Source organism: Musa acuminata, chromosome BXJ1-9 (assembly GCF_036884655.1).
Source record: "Musa acuminata AAA Group cultivar baxijiao chromosome BXJ1-9, Cavendish_Baxijiao_AAA, whole genome shotgun sequence".
NCBI classification, from domain to species: Eukaryota; Viridiplantae; Streptophyta; class Magnoliopsida; order Zingiberales; family Musaceae; genus Musa; species Musa acuminata.
This window is the reverse complement of record NC_088335.1, coordinates 42,386,763-42,405,785: the sequence shown is the minus strand read 5'-3', so window position 1 is coordinate 42,405,785 and position 19,023 is coordinate 42,386,763. Positions and strand designations below refer to the sequence as shown.

At 37.7% G+C, this 19,023-nt stretch overlaps 1 long non-coding RNA gene across 1 annotated transcript; it reads left to right on the top strand.

Annotated features, from left to right (window-relative positions):
* Positions 1–260: 260 nt before the first annotated feature.
* LOC135593578 (uncharacterized) lies at positions 261–2,017 on the top strand. Its single transcript, XR_010479705.1, has 2 exons — positions 261–1,359; positions 1,488–2,017. It is a non-coding gene; the product is annotated as an uncharacterized LOC135593578 (long non-coding RNA).
* The last annotated feature ends 17,006 nt before the right edge of the window (positions 2,018–19,023 follow it).

The following is a 19,023-nucleotide window of genomic DNA, read 5'->3' as shown; positions in this document are numbered from 1 at the left end:
ATCAAAACTATAGATTTAAAAAAAATAAAAAAAATCTTATTTTTATTTCTTCTCGAATATCATTCATTTTACATTTAATCTTGTAAAAGCTCCTTATTTTCTAAATAATAAAATTACCCCTAACATCTATTGGTGATCACCTTCGCTCCTCGTTCGTCACCTCTGTCTCACTAACCCACCCTTGCTCATATAGTATCTCTTCCCATTTTATACACTGATTTCTTTGTTGAATCTTAATATTATTGACTTCTCGTCGAGTTAGTAATCACGGGTTAAGGAGATGTGAGAGTGATTATGACCATGATGATAAAAAAGATAAGAATAAAAAAATAAAAAGATAAAAAAAATGACAAGAAGTGGAGGCAAAAATAATTTTATTAAAAAAACATTTTATAGCTAACGGATAAAAAGTCAAAACAATATTTTTTTTAGAATTTGCTTTTTTTTTTTTTTTAAATTTACCCCACTATAAACCCCGTAGCTATCGAGTCAAGCTTCTTTTTAGCTTTCCAATCCTTAAAAAAAAAAAAAAAAAAAAAACAAACAAACAAACAAACTGAGTTCTCTTTCATAAACCCACTCTCCATGACGCTACCCACTTCCGTTGTGAAATGAAGGCCATGACCATAGGGTGACAGGGAGGGATCGCTGCGAATCAGTAGGGAACCATTCATAGATTTATTACTTGTGGCCCAAGTGTGACGCCACAAATATGAAAGCCATTCCCACAAACGTATGGCAGGCGTCGTCGCATCCGCTTTGCTTCGTAACGAAGCATCGGGAACCCACGTGCTTTCCTTCGCACCAGCACCCACGTCCATGTCGGAAAGCGCTGGCATCCAACAAAACCAGCGGCCACATCGGCGGTTTCACGAAACCACGCGTCGTCCCGAGGAAGCGTCCTCCCCTCTTATATCCACCCCTGCAGCGAATCAATTGCAGAGAGCGGAACGGTAGCCGCAGGTCGGGGAGGGAAGGGGAGATCGGGTCTCTCGAAGCTCTTGGTATGGGGCTGGTTTGGAAAACCCTCCCTCCACCTCCATGTTGGTAGGAGTGCGGTGCTTTCCAATACCTCCCATGCCAATGGTTTCCAGGCACCCCTCCCTTTCCCTCGCCGAGCCCTCCTCCTCCATGAGAAGTGATTCGGTGAGGGGAGGTGGGAGAGGAAGCACTGGCTCCCCGAAAGCCGTGGGGATGGGGGCATCTGCAAGTCCATGCCTGCTCTTCCTGCTTCGGATGCTGTCTGTTGGCGGGAAGATGCAGGCGCTGGTTCTTGCCGATTCCTCCCATCCCTATGGTTTCTGGCAGCTCCTTCCTCTCCCTTCCGCCTGTTGTGGCGCTCTCTTGTCACTCAGACCGGTAAGGTGTTCTCGTTCCATTTAGCTCTGTTTTCTCCTTAATGGTCTTTCTGGCTTTTGGAGGTAACAACTCAACGTGAATACTTTGTTATGGTTATTGCGAATCAAATACCTTTTCTCATGGCGAAGTATCCATGGAGGCTCTGCTTTCACCTCCTTCTCCAGGAGATAACGTGGAGGGCTCGCTGCTTCTGTTCGTGGATGCTCTATATATGGATATTGTTGCTGCTTTGAGTTTTAAGGGATTCGAATTGTGTGAAGAAACACACTTAAATGTTCCATTTCTTTGATCTGAATCACTTCGTTGTCATGGTAGTTTTTTGGTTTATCTTGGAGAAGCGTCAAGCGACACATCGATGACTGAGCAATTGAGGCGAGTTATGAAATGAGCAACTCCATTAATGAGATCGAAGCATGGTTGGTCTCAGTCGAGCTTAAAGCTGAATCCGGACTCGAGGGAGCGGATACACGACAGCTTTACTGTTGCAAGGTCAAACGAGGCACTCTTCCCAACCGTACTCAACTGTCCATTTTTGGGGTTTGAAAATATATTTTTATTTTTAGCGTGTGGTTAGGTTACGTTGGTTTAAGTGGATGTGGAATGTCTGAATGTTCTGTAATTATTATTTGGTAAAATTATATTTTCAAAATTTATTAAATATTGTATGATATTTTTTTTATTTTTTTATTTTATTTAAAATAATATAATTTTATTTTAAATTAATATATAATTATATAAAAATTTTGAATCGTCCAATATATAATAAATAAATATAATAATGCAAATAAATAAAAAATATTTTTAAAAAATAAAATAAAATTTTATCTATATATTATATTCAAATTTTACTAAATCATTCGATGATTGAATGTTGATAAAAATTATAAACTACTATTAAAATTTAAAATTATATTAATATTTTAATGTAAAATAGTAATGTTATTAGTATTTACAATATTTGGGTGAGGTATTACTTAAAAAAATATTAAATATTACTTTAAAAATATTAAATGGTAATTTATACTCAAAATATATATTTGAAATATATATTGGTTTTTTAATATATATATATATATATTTATATATTTTAAATAAGTTGCAAAACGTGCATTCAAGTTTGTCATCTTTGAAATGAAGTTAGTCTATCGATTGAGTCATTAGTAGTAATTCTAAGTATAAAAATTATGATTATATGAAAAATTTAATATTATAAATTAAAATTAAATAATAATATATCAAATATATAACGTGTGATTAAAAAATAAAAAATATATAATCTTTAAATAATATTATGTCACGTATTTATATTTGAGTTTATTTATTTCAGATTAAAAATTAGAAGAGTTTTTTTAATCAAATTTATTTCTTAAAAAAATTTATTATAATTAAAATTTTTATTATTTGATAATTAAAATTTAAATCTCATCATATTTATAATATATATTTTATCTAATTAAATAGGATTATATATTTTAATATTTTTCTTGATTTATTAATTAATAATATGTAAAACTTATAATAAAAATAAATAAAATAAAAGTTTATTAAAAATATTTTTATTTAATTAAATTTTAAAAATAAAAAGTGGTGGAACCGCCCTTGAGCGAGTTTGGGCGGTGCAACCACCCCTGACAAGCGGTGGAACCGCTTGAGCTCGGTCTCCGAGCTCTGCCAGGCGGTGCAACCGCCCCTGTCAGGTGGTGGCATTGCAAAGAGTCTCAGTCTCCGAGCTGCTAGGCGGTTGTACCGCCCCAGTTAGGAGGTAGTACCGCTAGGACCTCGAAAATCCGAGAAAAGATATTTTTGAACTCAAAATTCAAACTAGTTTGGGGCCCATATATACCCCACCATTTCCTGCATGAAAGGGCATCGAAAATCCAATCTTACTCTGTGATTTTTAGAGCTCAAAAGTATTGTAAAAGTTAGAAGTTCTCCTCCCTCTTTTCTTCCAAGTTTAGATATTTCAAGAGAGGAGAGAAATTTCTGTAAGGGTTGTCTCCTAAGCCCGTTAAAAGGAGTGAAACTGTAAAAAGATGGTTGACCTTCGCCTATTAAAAGAAGGCCTCTAGTAGACGTCGGTGACCTCGTTGGTGGAAGAAGCCAAAAGTGGATGTAGGTTAAGATTGACCGAACCACTCTAAATCTCGGTTTGCATTTACTTTGAGTATCTTATCTTTACTGCAAACCTCCTTAGTAGCTTACTGCCTTCTGCTCATTTACGAACGTGTTTCATAGTTAAGTATTTTCCGAATCAGCGTTAAGACGGAATCAGTTTTATCGTACGAACATTATATTTCAGTTTGTGTTTACATTATGATTTCTATCTTAATTGCAAATTGCCTTCACATTATGATTTCTATCTTAATTGCAAATTGCCTTCCTTACTTTACTTGAAATATGTTTCCGTAAGCTTTCAAAGTTATTATCTGCACGAAACGACTTTTATGTCGGAATCAGATTTCAACGTACGAACGCAGTTTTAATCGTCGAAAGTTTTCCGCTGCACTAATTCACCCCCCCCCCCTCCCGTCTTAGTACTCTTGATCCTAACAATTGGTATCAGAGCGGGGTTAACTCTCAAACAGATTCAAACCTAAGAGATGGCATACGTCGGAAACTAAGAGGCCCACTCTATTACACGTCCACCCATGTTCAATAGGACGGACTACACCTATTGGAAGACCCGAATGAGGATCTTCCTTATTTCAATGAATTTTGAACTTTGGAATCTTGTTAAAAATGGATTTTCGAAGTCTTCTCTTCTAATGATCGATTGGAATAAATTGGAGAAAAAGACTTTCGCTTTTAATGCAAAGGGTATGAATGCCTTATTTTGTGCGCTTGATAAAAATGAGTTCAATCATGTTTCAGTTTGTGAAACCGCGTTTGATATTTGGCATATACTCGAAGTGACTCACGAAGGCACAAGTAGAGTGAAAGAGTCAAAAATCAATCTTTTGATACATTCTTTCGAACTTTTCCGAATGAAACTGAGTGAGACTATTGGCGACATGTACACCCGTTTCATGGATGTCGTCAATGGTCTAAAAGGACTCGGCAAAAGTTTTTCAGATTTTGAGCTCGTAAATAAGATTCTAAGATCCCTTCGTAAGAGTTGGGACCCAAGAGGCTAAAAATTTAAACTACTTCCCTCTTGAAGAACTAATCGGGTCATTAATGACCTATGAAATAACTTGCAAGGCTCATAAAGAGCAAGAAGACATCCTTCCAAAGAACAGGAAGGATATGACACTTAGAACTTTAGATGACCACTTGAGAGAAAACTTAAGTGATGAGGACTATGACGATGACTTGCACTTCTAACAAGGAAATTCAAAAAATTCATTAAGAGAAACAAGTTTAAAAATGACACAAAAAATAAACTTGAACCCAAAAAAGACCAAGTTATTTGCTACGAGTGCAAAAAGCTAGGACACTACAAAAGTGATTATCCCCAAGCCAAGAAGAGAACATCAAAAAAGAAGACGCTCAAAGCAACATGGGATGACTCAAGCGCGTCCGAAGAAGAGGAGTCCAACACCGAGCAAGTTGCTCATTATACCTTAATGGCCATCGGAGAGGAGGTAACAAATTTAATTGATGCAGATTTATCATTTGATGAATTATTAAATGCCTTCCATGACTTATTTGATGAATGTAAAATAATTAGTAGAAATTATAAATTATTGAAAAATAAGCATGACAGTCTTGTTAGCAATTTTGATAAATTAAAAACTGAATATCATGATAGTTTAGCTCAATATGAAAAATGCCATGATTTAGAAACTCTCCAAAAGGAGAACTTGCTACTTAAGGACACCTTGAAGAAATTCGAGGTTGGTAGCAAGTCTTTGAACATGATCCTTACAAATAAGGGTCATGTTCCCAAAAGAAGTGGAATCGAATTTGTGAGAAGTCCTCACCAAAATCCAACCACCTTCATAAAAGGCCCTATCTTACATGTTCGGCACCAAAGCAAATGCAACTTTTGTTGCAAACATGGATATAAAACGTATCATTGTCCATTCAAGAAAATTAGCCCAAACAAACTGATTTGGGTTCCTAAAGGAACCATGATAAACTTTATGCAACATAATAAACAATGTAGATCAGTTTTTGAGGCACCCAAAAGTAAATGGGTACCTAAAAATTATCCTTTCTTGTAGAGACATACACCATCACAAGCTAGGAGCAAGAGATGGTTCATTGATAGTGGATGCTCAAGGCATATGACTGGAGATCCATATCAATTCTCTAAGCTTACTAGCATAGATGAAGGCTATGTCACCTTCGGAGACAACAATAAGGGTAAAATCATTGGCAAAGGAACCATAGGTAACAAATCCAACTTCTTTATTGAAGATGCTTTGTTAGTTAATGGTTTAAAACATAACCTCTTGAGTATTAGTCAATTATATGATAAAAGATATATTGTCAAATTCGAATCTAATGCTTGCATCATTGAAAAACCACACAAAAACACATATATGATTGTATTAAAACATAATAACGTATACACCATTGACATCAATGATCTTTGCAATGAAGTGTGTTTCTCAGTTTTGAATGAGGATGCTTGGCTTTGGCATAGGAGATTAGGTTATGCTAGTATGAAACTAATCACTCAAATATCATCCAAAGAACTTGTATGAGGAATTCCTCATATCAAGTTCATCAAAGATAATGTGTGCGATGCTTGTCAATTAGGAAAATAAATTAAGAGTAGTTTCAAATCTAAGAATCAAATAAGCACATCTAAGCCCTTACAATTGATCCATATGAACTTGTTCGGACCAATCTCTACATCAAGTCTAGGAGGTAGCAAATACGCATTCGTCATTGTAGATGACTATAGTAGATACACATGGACTTATTTCTTGAAACACAAAAATGAATGCTTTAGATATTTCACCAATTTTTGTAAACTTGTTCAAAATGAAAAGAGTTGTATGATTTCCTCAATTCGAAGTGATCATGGTGGTGAATTTCAAAACCGTGATTTTTAAGATTTTGTGAATCTATTGGATACAACCACGACTTCTCTACTCCAAGAAATCCTCAACAAAATGGAGTAGTAAAAAGAAATAATAGAAATTTACAAGAAATGACAAGAACCATGTTGAATGAACATAGCCTACCCAAATATTTTTGGGCCGAAGCCGTAAACACTGCATGCTATATTTTGAATAGAGTTCTAGTAAGACCCTTACTCACCAAAACTCCCTATGAGTTGTGGAACAATAAAAAACCTAATGTTTCATATTTTTAAGTTTTTGGGTGTAAGTGTTTTATCTTGAATGAAAAAGATGTCTTAGGAAAATTTGATGCTAAATCTTATGAAAGAATTTTTCTTGGTTATTCTTCGGTTTCTAAAGCTTTTCGTATCTTTAATAAAAGGACTTTAATTATAGAAGAATCCATTCATGTTATTTTCAATGAGATTTCCGAAATCAAGAAAAATGACTTTGATGATGATGTTAATTTCGATTCTTTGAATTTAAATGAAATCCCTTCTCCAACTAGCAACTTGGATGTATCCACTTCCGAAACATCTTTATCCAAGGATTGGAAGTATGTAGATGCTCATCCTAAGGAGCTAATCCTAGGAGACACATCTAAGGGGGTTCAAACACATTATTCTCTTAAAAATTTTTGTGCCAACGCTGCTTTTCTCTCCTAAATTGAACCTAAATATATTGATGAAGCCATGAAAGATGATTCATGGATTATCGTAATGCAAGATGAGTTAAATCAATTTGAGAGAAATGGGGTGTGGAAGCTTGTTCCTAGGCCAAATGACCATTTAGTTATTGGTACTAAATGGGTCTTTAGAAACAAGCAAGATGAATATGGTATCATGGTTAGAAACAAGGCTAGATTAGTGGCCAAAGGTTTCAACAAAGAAGAAGGTATCGATTACGAAGAAACCTTCGCTCATGTGGCTAGATTAGAAGCTATAAGGATGCTCCTTGTCTATGCTAGTAATAATAATTTTAAGTTGTTTCAAATGGATGTTAAAAGTGCTTTTCTTAATGGTTTTATTTCTGAAGAAGTTTATGTTGAACAACCTCCCAGATTTAAAAATAATAGCCTCCCTAATCATGTATTTAAATTAACCAAAGCTTTCTATGGTTTAAAACAAGCCCCAAGGGCTTGGTATGATAGACTAAGTACTTTTTTTATTGAATATAATTTCACAAAAGGCAAGGTTGATACTACATTGTTTATCAAGAATTTTAAAAATAATTTTTTCATTGTTCAAATTTATGTTAATGATATTATCTTCGGTTCTACGAATGAATCTCTTTGTGAATCTTTTGCTAAAATCATGAGTCTCGAATTTGAAATGAGTTTGATGAGAGAATTAACCTTTTTCTTAGGCTTACAAATTAAGCAACTGAGCAATGACATCTTTATTAGTCAAACTAAATATGCTTTAGATCTGCTGAAAAGATTTAATATGGATAGCTCAAAAGCTATTAACACCCCTATGAGCACCTCCACTAAGTTAGAAGTTGATGAAAGTGGAGAAAGCTTCGATAAAAAAACTTATAGGGGTATGATAGAAAGTTTACTTTACCTCACTGCAACTAGACCAGATATCATGTTCAGTGTAGGACTTTGTGCTAGGTTTCAATTAAACCCTAAGATATCTCATCTCAAAGCGGTTAAAAGAATACTTATATATTTTAAAGGTACCATAAATCTAGGATTATGGTATCCAAAATATGAGAATTTTGAGTTAATTGCTTATGCTGATGCAGATTTTGTTGGGTGTAGACTAGATATAAAAAGCACATCAGGAACATGTCAATTTTTGGGACATTCCCTTGTTTCCTAGTCATTTAAGAAACAAAACTCGGTTACATTATCAACAACCGAAGTTGAATATATTGCAGCTAGTGCATGCTGTGCACAAGTTGTGTGGATGAAAAACACCTTAGAAGATTATAAAGTCCATCTTAAAAACATTCTCATTAAATGTGATAACACAAGTGCAATATGTTTAACAAAAAATCACAATCAACACTCAAGAATAAAACATATTGATATTAGACATCACTTTATACGAGATCATGTTACTAATCATGATGTAATCATAGAGTTCATAGATACTAAGCATCAACTAGCTGATATTTTTACAAAACCTCTAATTGAAGAACAATTTGATTTCATAAGAAGAGAATTAGGAATGTTGATGTGTCTGAATGCATAAATTTGTTAAAATTATTTTTCGGATTTTATTGATTGAATGATCAAATCACTTGATTGCCATTACATGCCTAAAATAATATGTTAAAAATTAATACAAAAATTTCTATAACAATGAGCATGTTTTGTCTTCATGATTGTATTTGAAAATCTATAGTTATAGTCTTATCCGAATGTATGAAAGTGTTAATTTCATTTTCGGATTCTCTTAACTAGTGGTATCCTAACATTCGGATTTTCTCAGTACATTATCCTCTTCCGAACTTAATAAGCATATGTCATATCGAGTTTGATTCTCATCATTGATTTTTGACATATGGAATCAACTAGCAAATACATCTCTCATACACTTATCATGTGAAAAATATTTTTTTTGAGAAATAGATTTGATAAAATGATTCCTACTTGTAAATTCCTTCTTGAAATATGGATGTTAGTGTTTTTACTTGTAAGGATTTGTTTCACATATATATCTTCATCCTTGTAAAAATGAAGTATGATTTAATCTCTCATCGATTTTAACTTCATTCAAAGTAAACTAAAAAATAGCTTGTATCACAAATAGCCTTCCTCCTTCATGCAAAAAGATAATAATAAATAAAAAAAGTATTAAAGGCTATCTCCATGTCATGTTTTCCTTGAGATGTTTGCATAATTGGTATCCTATCACTCGCTGTTGGAAAATGACATGAACCTAGTTATGACATGAATAATTACCGCACTTATGCTTAAAATTTGCTTATATCGTTCTCCTTTTTGTTGATGACAAAGGGGGAGAGATATATGAGTTGATACTATAAGTATTGATGCTATGATTATGCCATGCTTGCATCATCGAAAATATACGAACGGATGATAACTATGATTGCCATATTTGCATTATACCATGTTTGCATCATGTTAAGAATTTGTATCGTAATTTTACGTGTTGATGTCTTACCATATGATGAAATGCTATGATTACTAAAACACTTGAAATGTGTGCATCATGTTAAGATATCAAAATCTTACTTCGAAATTTTACATGTTGATATCTTACCATATGATGAATTGCTACTATTACCATCATTCACATTTGAAATTTGAAAATGGATGTCAAGCCTTGACATCATTTTCAGAAAGATACATCATGATAGGAATCATGACGGGAGTATTGATAAGGTTAAATGATTTTAACTTATCAATATGTCTCTTGAATTCAAAGCCTTTGAATTCAAGAATGACTTATCTCAAGTATGGCATATAGATAGGGGGAGTTAAGGCTAACTCCGTTATCAATTGATTGTCATCATAAAAAAGGGGGAGATTATTAAATCTCGAATTTTGATGATGAAGTCAATTGTCATTTGTTATCTAATCCATATGTTGAGATAAGTGTGCAGGATTAACTACGATGGAAGAAAGACATGCAGTAGGAGTTGCGTCGGAGTCAAGACTATGATCACGTTGGGAGTTCGAGAGTTCGACGGAAGTCCGGACGATCGTTGGAGGTTCTACGGGAACAAATCTGAGAAGTCCAAGAGCTTGCCAAAGAAGCTCGTCGAAACTCGCCAAGTGGATCATTGTAAGTCCAGGAGTTTGCCGGAAGTCCGCCGGAGCATCGCCGAAGGTTCGTCGGATGTTCGCCGAAAGTTCGTCGGAAGCTCGCCGGAAGAAGCGATTGACGCACCGGAGCAAGTTGTAGTAAATGTCTTACGAAATATCGTAGTTAGCATGTAGATTAAGTTAGGAATGGGAGGTGATCCCATTAACTTAATCTAGGGGCAATTGGGCCGAATGGATCAACCAATTCGGACAAGAATTCCTGCCAAGTGGTGGCACCGCTAGGGTCGACGGTGGCACCGCCCAGGAGATGGTCTTCCAGGAAAGCTGGGCGGTGCAACCGCTCAGGCCAAGCGGTGGCACCGCTTGGGCTCAGTCTCCAAGCGAGATTGGGCGGTGCAACCGCCCCTGACAGACGGTGGAACCGCCTGAGCTCGGTCTCCGAGCTCTGCCAGGCGGTGGCACCGCCCAGAGGCTCAGTCTCCGAGCTGCCAGGCGGTTGTACTGCCCCAGTCAGGAGGTAGTACCGCCAGGACCCCGGAAATCTGGGAAAAGATATTTTTGAGCTCCAAATTCAAACTAGTTTGAGGCCTATATATACCCCACACACATGAAAGGGCACCAAAAATCCAATCTTACTCTGTGATTTTTAGAGCTCAAAAGTATTGTAAAGGCTAGATGTTCTCGTCCCCCTTTTCTTCCAAGTTTAGATCTTTCAAGAGAGGAGAGAAATTTCTGTAAGGGTTGTATCCTAAGTCCATCAAAAGGAGTGAAACTGTAAAAGGGTGGTTGACCTTCGCTTATTGAAGGAATGCCTCTAGTGGACGTCGGTGACCTCGTTGGTGGAGGAAGCCAAAAGTGGATGTAGGTCAAGATTGACCGAACCACTCTAAATCTCGGTTTGCATTTACTTTGAGCATCTTATCTTTACTGCAAACCTCCTCAGTAGCTTACTGCCTTTTGCTCATTTACGAACGTGTTTCATAGTTAAGTATTTTTCGAATCGACGTTAAGACGAAAATCGGTTTTATCGTACGAACATTATATTTCAGTTTGCGCTTACATTTTGATTTCTATCTGAACTGCAAACTGCCTTCCTTACTTTACTTCAAATACGTTTCCGTAAGCTTTCAAAGTTATTATCTGCATGAAATGACTTTTACGTCGGAATCGGATTTCAATATACGAACGCAGTTTTAATCGTCGAAAGTTTTCCACTACACTAATCTCTTGATCCTAACATATTTGGTGATTATGCATGTTATAAAGTGACGAAAACTTTACTAGCTTGCATTATATAAAAATTGCTAAATTTTCTAGCTTACAAATTGCATGATGATAAAACTTGATATTATGTTTTTATACAATAATTTGAACTTATATCTCAAACACTTAATAGTTGGAACTTCTCTTTTTTGTTGATGACAAAGGAGGAGAAGTATGATCATGTTATGCATGATGATGTGTTGTAAATTGCCATGATGAAATTTGCATGACTTGAATTCAGCTTGAATTCAAGATTCTATCAATATGGCATATTGATAGGGGGAGTTAAGGTTAACTCTCTTATCAATTGGTTGTCATCATCAAAAAGGGAAAGATTATTAAATCTTAGATTTTGATGATGAAACCAATTGATAAGTGTGTATGATTTGATCTATGTTTTGAGTGACGCAGGATGCTTCGATCAGGGAGAGATAATTAAAGTAGGAAGAATCATATTGGGCTAGAGGAAAACATGTCAGAAGATTGGACGTCGGGCCGGAGGATCGGTCGACATATCGACAAAAGGCTTCGGGCCATTGATTCAGGCATCAAGCCAAGAAGAGCAGATATTGCACCAAGAATATTGGAGTTGCGAAGGTCAATTGGCCGATTGGGCAATAGGCCGCAAGAGAGGACGATGCGCCGAAGAATCGAACGAAGCGTCGATGAATCGAACGAAGCGTCGATGGACCTATGACATGCCGAACGACATGATTCATGCTTAGTAATAATTGTCTAGATCGAAGTGTATTTTTATGTGTGCAGGAATAACTATGATAGTAAGACATAAAGCAAAATGAAGTCCCGGAGTCAAGAACGTAATTTCGTTGGGAGTTCGAGAATTCGTCAAAAGTCCGGACATTCGTCGGAAGTTCTATCGAAATTGACTAAGAAGTCCTGGAGCTTACCAAAGAAGCTTGTCGGAACTCACTAAGAAGATCATCGTGAAGTCCAGGAGCTTGCCGGGAGTCCACTGGAACATTACCGAGAGATCGTCGGAAGTTCGCCGGAAGATCGTCATAAACTTGCCGGAAGAAATCAGTCTTATTTTGCTTAGAATATGTCTTAGGAATCGTAGTTAGCACATAATTAGAGTTGGGATTGGGAGGTAATCCCATCAATTCTGTTAGGAGCCAATTGGGCCCGAAGTTGGGCTGGTTTGGGTCGGATTTAAGGCCCAACCAGGATGCTGAAAGCATGGCCGACGGTGGCATCACCTAGGAGACTCAGTCTCCCAGGTGGTCTGGGCAGTGGTACCGTCCAGTGTCAGGATGCTAGGCGGTGGTACCGCCCAGCATAGGCGGTGGTATCACCCGTACCCTGGAAACCTAGGATAAGATATTTTTAGGTTCCAAGTTTGAATCAACTTGAAGCCTATAAATACCCCTCTCATCCCTGGTTAAGAGACACACAACTGAGAGCAAAAAAAGAAAGAAAACTCTGTTGCAATTGTGTATAAAACTCCTCTCAAAGTTCTAAGTGTTAGAATAGTTTGAGAGAGGAGTAAGTGGGGGTGTAAGGGTTATTTCCTAAACTCGGTAAAAGGAGAATCGAGTTGTAAAAGGTAGTTGGCCTTCGCTTGTTAAATGAAGACTGATAGTGGATGCTGGTGGTGTTGACAGAAGAGGAATCGGTGGAGTAGATGTAGGTCACGATGACCGAACCACTATAAAAATCTGGTTTGTATTTCCTTTGAGCACTTTACTTTTATAACAAACTACCTCTCCTCTTTATTGTGCTTTTACTACGCCTACACTCGCATACGCTTTCAAGTTTCCGAAATCGATTTTCAACGTATGAAAGAATTTTCAGAACCGACGTTTTTATCGCTGCACTAATTCACCCACACACACCCCCCCCCCCCCCCCCCCCCCCCCCTCCTAGTACTGACTTGTTCCTAATAGAGAGATCGTGACTCGAGGAGATGTAACACTGGAAAGAGTTTCATCCGAAGATAACATCGTAGATCCACGGACAAAGCCATTATCTTATATTATCTTTGAGCATCACAGGGGTCTGATGAGGATCAAACACATAGGTGATTGACTTTAGGTCAAGTGAGAGATTGCTAGTTATAGTTGCCCAACAAGCCAATCACGTGAGTAATGGTACATGTGACATGATACACATTCATTTTTCTTATTATATTTTGATATTTTATTAATTTATATTGCTTGTTGCATATATGCATATATATTATAATGTCCATGGATTCGTGCAATGAGAATTGGATAGTGATAAGATCATAATAATGAAAACAATTCACCTTTAAATACATAGCATAAATAATCTTGGTCATAAGTTACTTAAAAGGGACATCGAGATAACCGAATAGACTGGTGTGCTATACCCATCCATATGATGGAAGTAGCTGGTCTCATAACTGCTCTTGTGGGGACATTAGGGCTACAATACAGTTGCTCATTGGAGAATGAGTTTATTGATTGATCCGCTTATGGAATGTTGGATGGTTACTGATACCTCATTGTTAGATAGTGATTTTGTTGTTTAGTGGTGTACTTGGTCCGTAGACTTGAGATACTAAGGATGTCCTATATGAGTATTTTACTCTTTGATATCAGACTTATAGGCTTAGAAGTTCCAGATCTAGCACAACCGATCATCGAGAGTAGCAGCCAACCTTACAAGGACTATTGAGTGTTGATAGTAGATCATCCACTCTTAGTGATATGAGAGAAATATCTCATGTGTTCTTGCTCAGACAAATCCCTGACCAGGGTCATTCGGATTGAGAGAGAAACAGTTCTCCGGGAGAATTCAATAAGAGCAAGACTCGAATAGAAACCGTATGGGTCTAACAACACCATGCCCGATATATGGTCTCTGGGTTATTAGATGGATGAAGAACTATAGATACACAGTAATTGAGGACAAATAGGTCCAAAGGATTGGATTCTCCTGTATTGTTTGGGGACTGCGGCGTAGTGGTCTAATACATTCGTAGACAATGAGTTGAGTGAATTATTATGGAGATAATAATTCATTGAGCTAGAAGGTGATCTGATAGGTATGACTCACGGCCAGCTCAATATTGGGTCTAGAGGATCACACACATATGGTAGGCATTGCAGCGAGCAGAGATTTGTATATGAGATATTCGTTGGAGCTCCTATCTTATTGGATATCTAATAAGTTCCTAAATTATTTGATCCTATAGATGAGATCAAATAAGCACCAATGAGAGATTATTAGATAGAGATCCACTAATCTAAGAGGCTTGGGTAGTTGGATTGAGATCCAATACCTAATAGGACAGGATCTATTAGAGTTAAGTTGACATGGGGTCTCTATAAATTAGAGGGAACCAAACACCCATAGGCCAAAGGTTTTTGGTTGCCACCTCCTATTCTCCTCTCCCCTTCTCCTCATATAGCAGGTGTGGAGTTTTGGACAGTGATTGAAGGAGTGTCGTCACAATTATATTGTGTGGATCACTACTAGAGTGGAGGACACTTGACCTCCTTCATCCTCTCCTACAGACTTACAGGGATTCAGGGATATACAATCTCCCTAGGTAAAACATAATCTTTTATATATGTTGTTTTTTATTTTATAAATTTTACACACTAATCTTGGCATGATGACGAATACATCATTGGGAAATTTGGGGATTTTTATTTTATATTCTTCCGTTGCATATTTGATGTCACCCTTAGACTTTCCTAGAATTGGATGGAGATCCAGTACCCAATAAGGTAGGATCCATTTGAGTTAATTAACTATGGGCCTCTATAAATAGGAGGGAACTAAGGGCCCAAAGGCTAGGGCTTCTTGGTTGCCACCTCATATTCTTATCTCCCCTTCTCCTCCTTAGATAGCAAGCATGGAGATTTGAGGAGCGTTGTAGCAACCCTGTTGTATGGATCATCACTAGAGATGAGAATGCTTGACCTCTTTCATCCTCTCCTATAGATCTGTAGGAATTCAAGGATATACGATCTCCTTCGGTAAAACACTATCTTATACATGGATTTAAGTTTCGCGGGTTTTTACGCACCAATCTTCGCATAACGACGAACAAATTTTAGAAATTTTAGGGTTTTATTTTATTTTATTTATGCTATGCATGTGATGTCACTCCTAGATTTTCCTACAGTGGTATCAGAGCTAGGTTGTTTGTGCAAAAGATTCATTTTGAATTGCGTGTGTTGTATTTTAGAAAAGTTTTCAATGTGAAAATCATTTACACAAAAGCGAGAAAGGGCAGCAACTTTTGCTATCCTTGCTACCCTCGAAGATGGCAGCCTTGCTACCATCTGCATACAAGATAGCCATCTGCAGCGATGGCTGCAAGGCCAACCGCCCACAAGTAGAGCCGGTTGCGCGCAGGCACTGCGCTTGTAGCTCAAGTGGCGGCATGCACGGGAGCTACATACGAGCATAGCGTTAGTGCCTGCAGTAGCACTCATCTATGGGCATTGTGCTTGTAGCGGTGCTTGCCTACGGGCATAGCGCACGCAGCGGCGCTCGCCCACAAGCGAGCAACCCGTAGGGGCAACCACTCGCACGGACAGTGCCTATGGGAGCTATGCCCATGGGCAGAATCGCCCGCAAGGGCAGTGCCGCCCGCATGCACACCACCCACGAGTAGAGGCAGCACCCCCACCCCCTTGCAGTGGCCACCGCTGGCAGGGTGGTGGTGGCTGCAATGCACCAGGGCAGAAGGAGAATATATTAGGGTTTTTTGATAAATGATAGTTTTGCGCTTCAGAATTTCATAAATTCTAAGTTCTGTCCTTTCTATCCGAATTATCAAAATGCCCTTCATAATTCAAGAAATTCTTTGTATATCCTCAATTTCAAAAAATGTTAGCCAATTAAAAGTTTAATTTAATAATAATATTATTATTATCTAGTAGTACTACATGATGATATAGTGTATATGTGATGTATAATGTGGATAGATAATCATGGACCATGTGATGTGTGTGTACATATGATATAATAATTATTATAATTAGGATCTACGGGCCTCCAATTTTGTTCTCATTTATTATTGGGTCTACGTGCTTATGATAAAGTTGTAATTACACAAGGAGGCATATCGGGAGCGTGGAGTCGATAGCGAGAACCATGAGGCCGAGACGAATGATTGCGACGCATGAAGATACGCCGAGATGCTGAGATAACCGATAGGGACGAGATGGACGATCACAGGGTATGAAGATGCATCGTTGCATATATAGATTATGATATGAGTGATAAGGCCAACTGGCTCGGGCTTTATCATATTAAGGTATGGTTCATGATCATCTGGTGTGATTACTCATGTGATGTGTGATTACTTGTATATCTACTAGATATGTATATATTTACATACGATGTAGATATATATTAAATATGTATGTATATGAGATATTATATTAGGAGACCAAATCAAAAAATTTCTCTCTCTATAATATTAAGTCGGTAAACGTGAGGCAATTAGATTGACCCACGTGGCCTTCCATCATTATAGGTAGGGATCGATTTCCGATGTAGGTTGAGTTAGTCGAGTCACTCGAGACTCACCTATTTCACGATTCGTTATTTTGCCTATGACATAGAGATGTCACCGGTGATATGAGAGCATGATATGCTTGGTCGAGTAACTCGAGGGCATATTATCGAATTAAGCTTATCTTGTAATGATGGTGATGACTTAACCGAACACCATGGTTGGTTGAGTCATTCGAGGCCATGGTGGTTCAAAGGCCGAACAAGATGGGAATCACAAGGAGTTGTGATTGGCAAGAGTTACCTACCTTTATAGGCTTAACGTAATTGGTCGAGTCACTCGAAATTATGTTAAGATGTTGATTGGATCTCAATCCTCACTAGAGATCTATCGGGGGATCTTCGATTCACATACCGAAGGGAGTTGTGTGATTCGTGAGAAAATAGTAGGAGTAGATTAAGATAGAATTCTTTATCTTAATTATTTATTTTTTTATAAAATATACTTGTTATTTATTTATGCTACATCTTTATTTTCAGAAATATATTGTATTCAAATCTCTTACATGGCATACTTGATGTCAATCGCCTCACTGTTCCAAATTACACTGATTGGCTCCTCAACTTGAGAATCGTTCTTACGGTAGAGAAAATCGCATATGTCCTTGATACAGTGATGCCTATGCCCGAGGAAGGGGCAAGCAAGGATGAGATCACTCGCTACGTGAAAAAGATAGATGATTCCACTCTTGCTTAGTGTTACATGTTGGGCTCTATGACTCTTGAGTTATAGAGACAACATAAAAAGATGGATGTCAAATCCATTCTCCTATATCTCCGTAAAATGTTTGAGGAATACGGAAAGACTTAATGATATGAGATATCCAAGAGTCTCTTCTATGCTAGGATAACTGAGGGGACACTAGTTCAGAACTATGTCCTAAAGATGATTGAGTGTATAGGGAAACTCACAAGTCTAAAGATGGCCCTAGAGGATGACCTATGTGTAAACCTTGTACTTGAGTCCCTACTAGATTTTTTTTCTCAGTTCATAATGAATTTTAATATGAATAAGCTTGAGGTGACTCTTCTTGAGCTCCTCAATGTGTTGAGGGATGCAAAGAGCATCATCAAGAAAGAGAAGCCAATTCTCCATGCTAGTGAGACCATAAAGAAAAGGAAAATAGAAAAGTCCCTTAAAAGGGCAAGGGCAAGGGCAGATCGGGTAAAGCAAATATTGCTAAGAAAGACCCAATAAAAGACAAAGGCCAGTGCTTCCACTACGGTAAAGATGGGCACTGGAAGAGAAACTACAAAGAGTACCTTATAGAGAGGATAAAATAGAAGCTTGGAGAAGCTTCAGGTATATTTATAATCGATCTTCATTTGTCAAAATCTTATGATAACACATGGGTATTGGATACCGGTGGTGCTTATCACATCTGTAATTCATTGCAGGTTCTCATTGTCATGATCTGCAATTCATTATCGTGATCTTATGACAATCTGTAATTCATTATCGTGATCTCATCACAATCTGATTCTCATTGCATAGATCCATGGACATCAAAATATATATCCATGCAACAAGTAATATTAAATGATAAAATATCAAATAATATAATAAACAAAAAGAGTGTGTGTCATGTCACACGTGTCATCACTCACGTGATTGGCTTACAAGGTACCTATGAATAGCAAACAGTGCCCGAGTGATGCACCTCGACCGAATAGTGCTCGAGTTATGCACATAAGACAAACAATATTTGAGTTGTGCACCTCGGCGAAACAATGCTCGAGTCATGCCTCACGGTCAATCTAATGTCTGAGTCACGTCTCGGCCAGTCTAATGCCCAAGCCACACCTCGCGGCCAGTCTAGTGTCCAAGTTGTGTCTTGGCCAGTCCAATACCCGAGCAATGCCTCTCAGCCAGTCCAATTCCTGGACCATGTTACCCGGCCAATCTAATATCTTAGTCGCATCTCGGCCAATCTATTACCCGAGCCATGCCTCATAGCAAGTCCAATGTTCAAGTCACGTCTCGGCCAGTCCAATGCCCGAGCCATGCCTCATGGCTAATCCAATGTCTGAGTCATGTCTCAGCCAGTCCAATGCCCGAGCCATGCCTCGTGGCCAGTCCAATGCTCGAACCATGCCTCACGACTAATCTAATGCCTGAGCCATGCC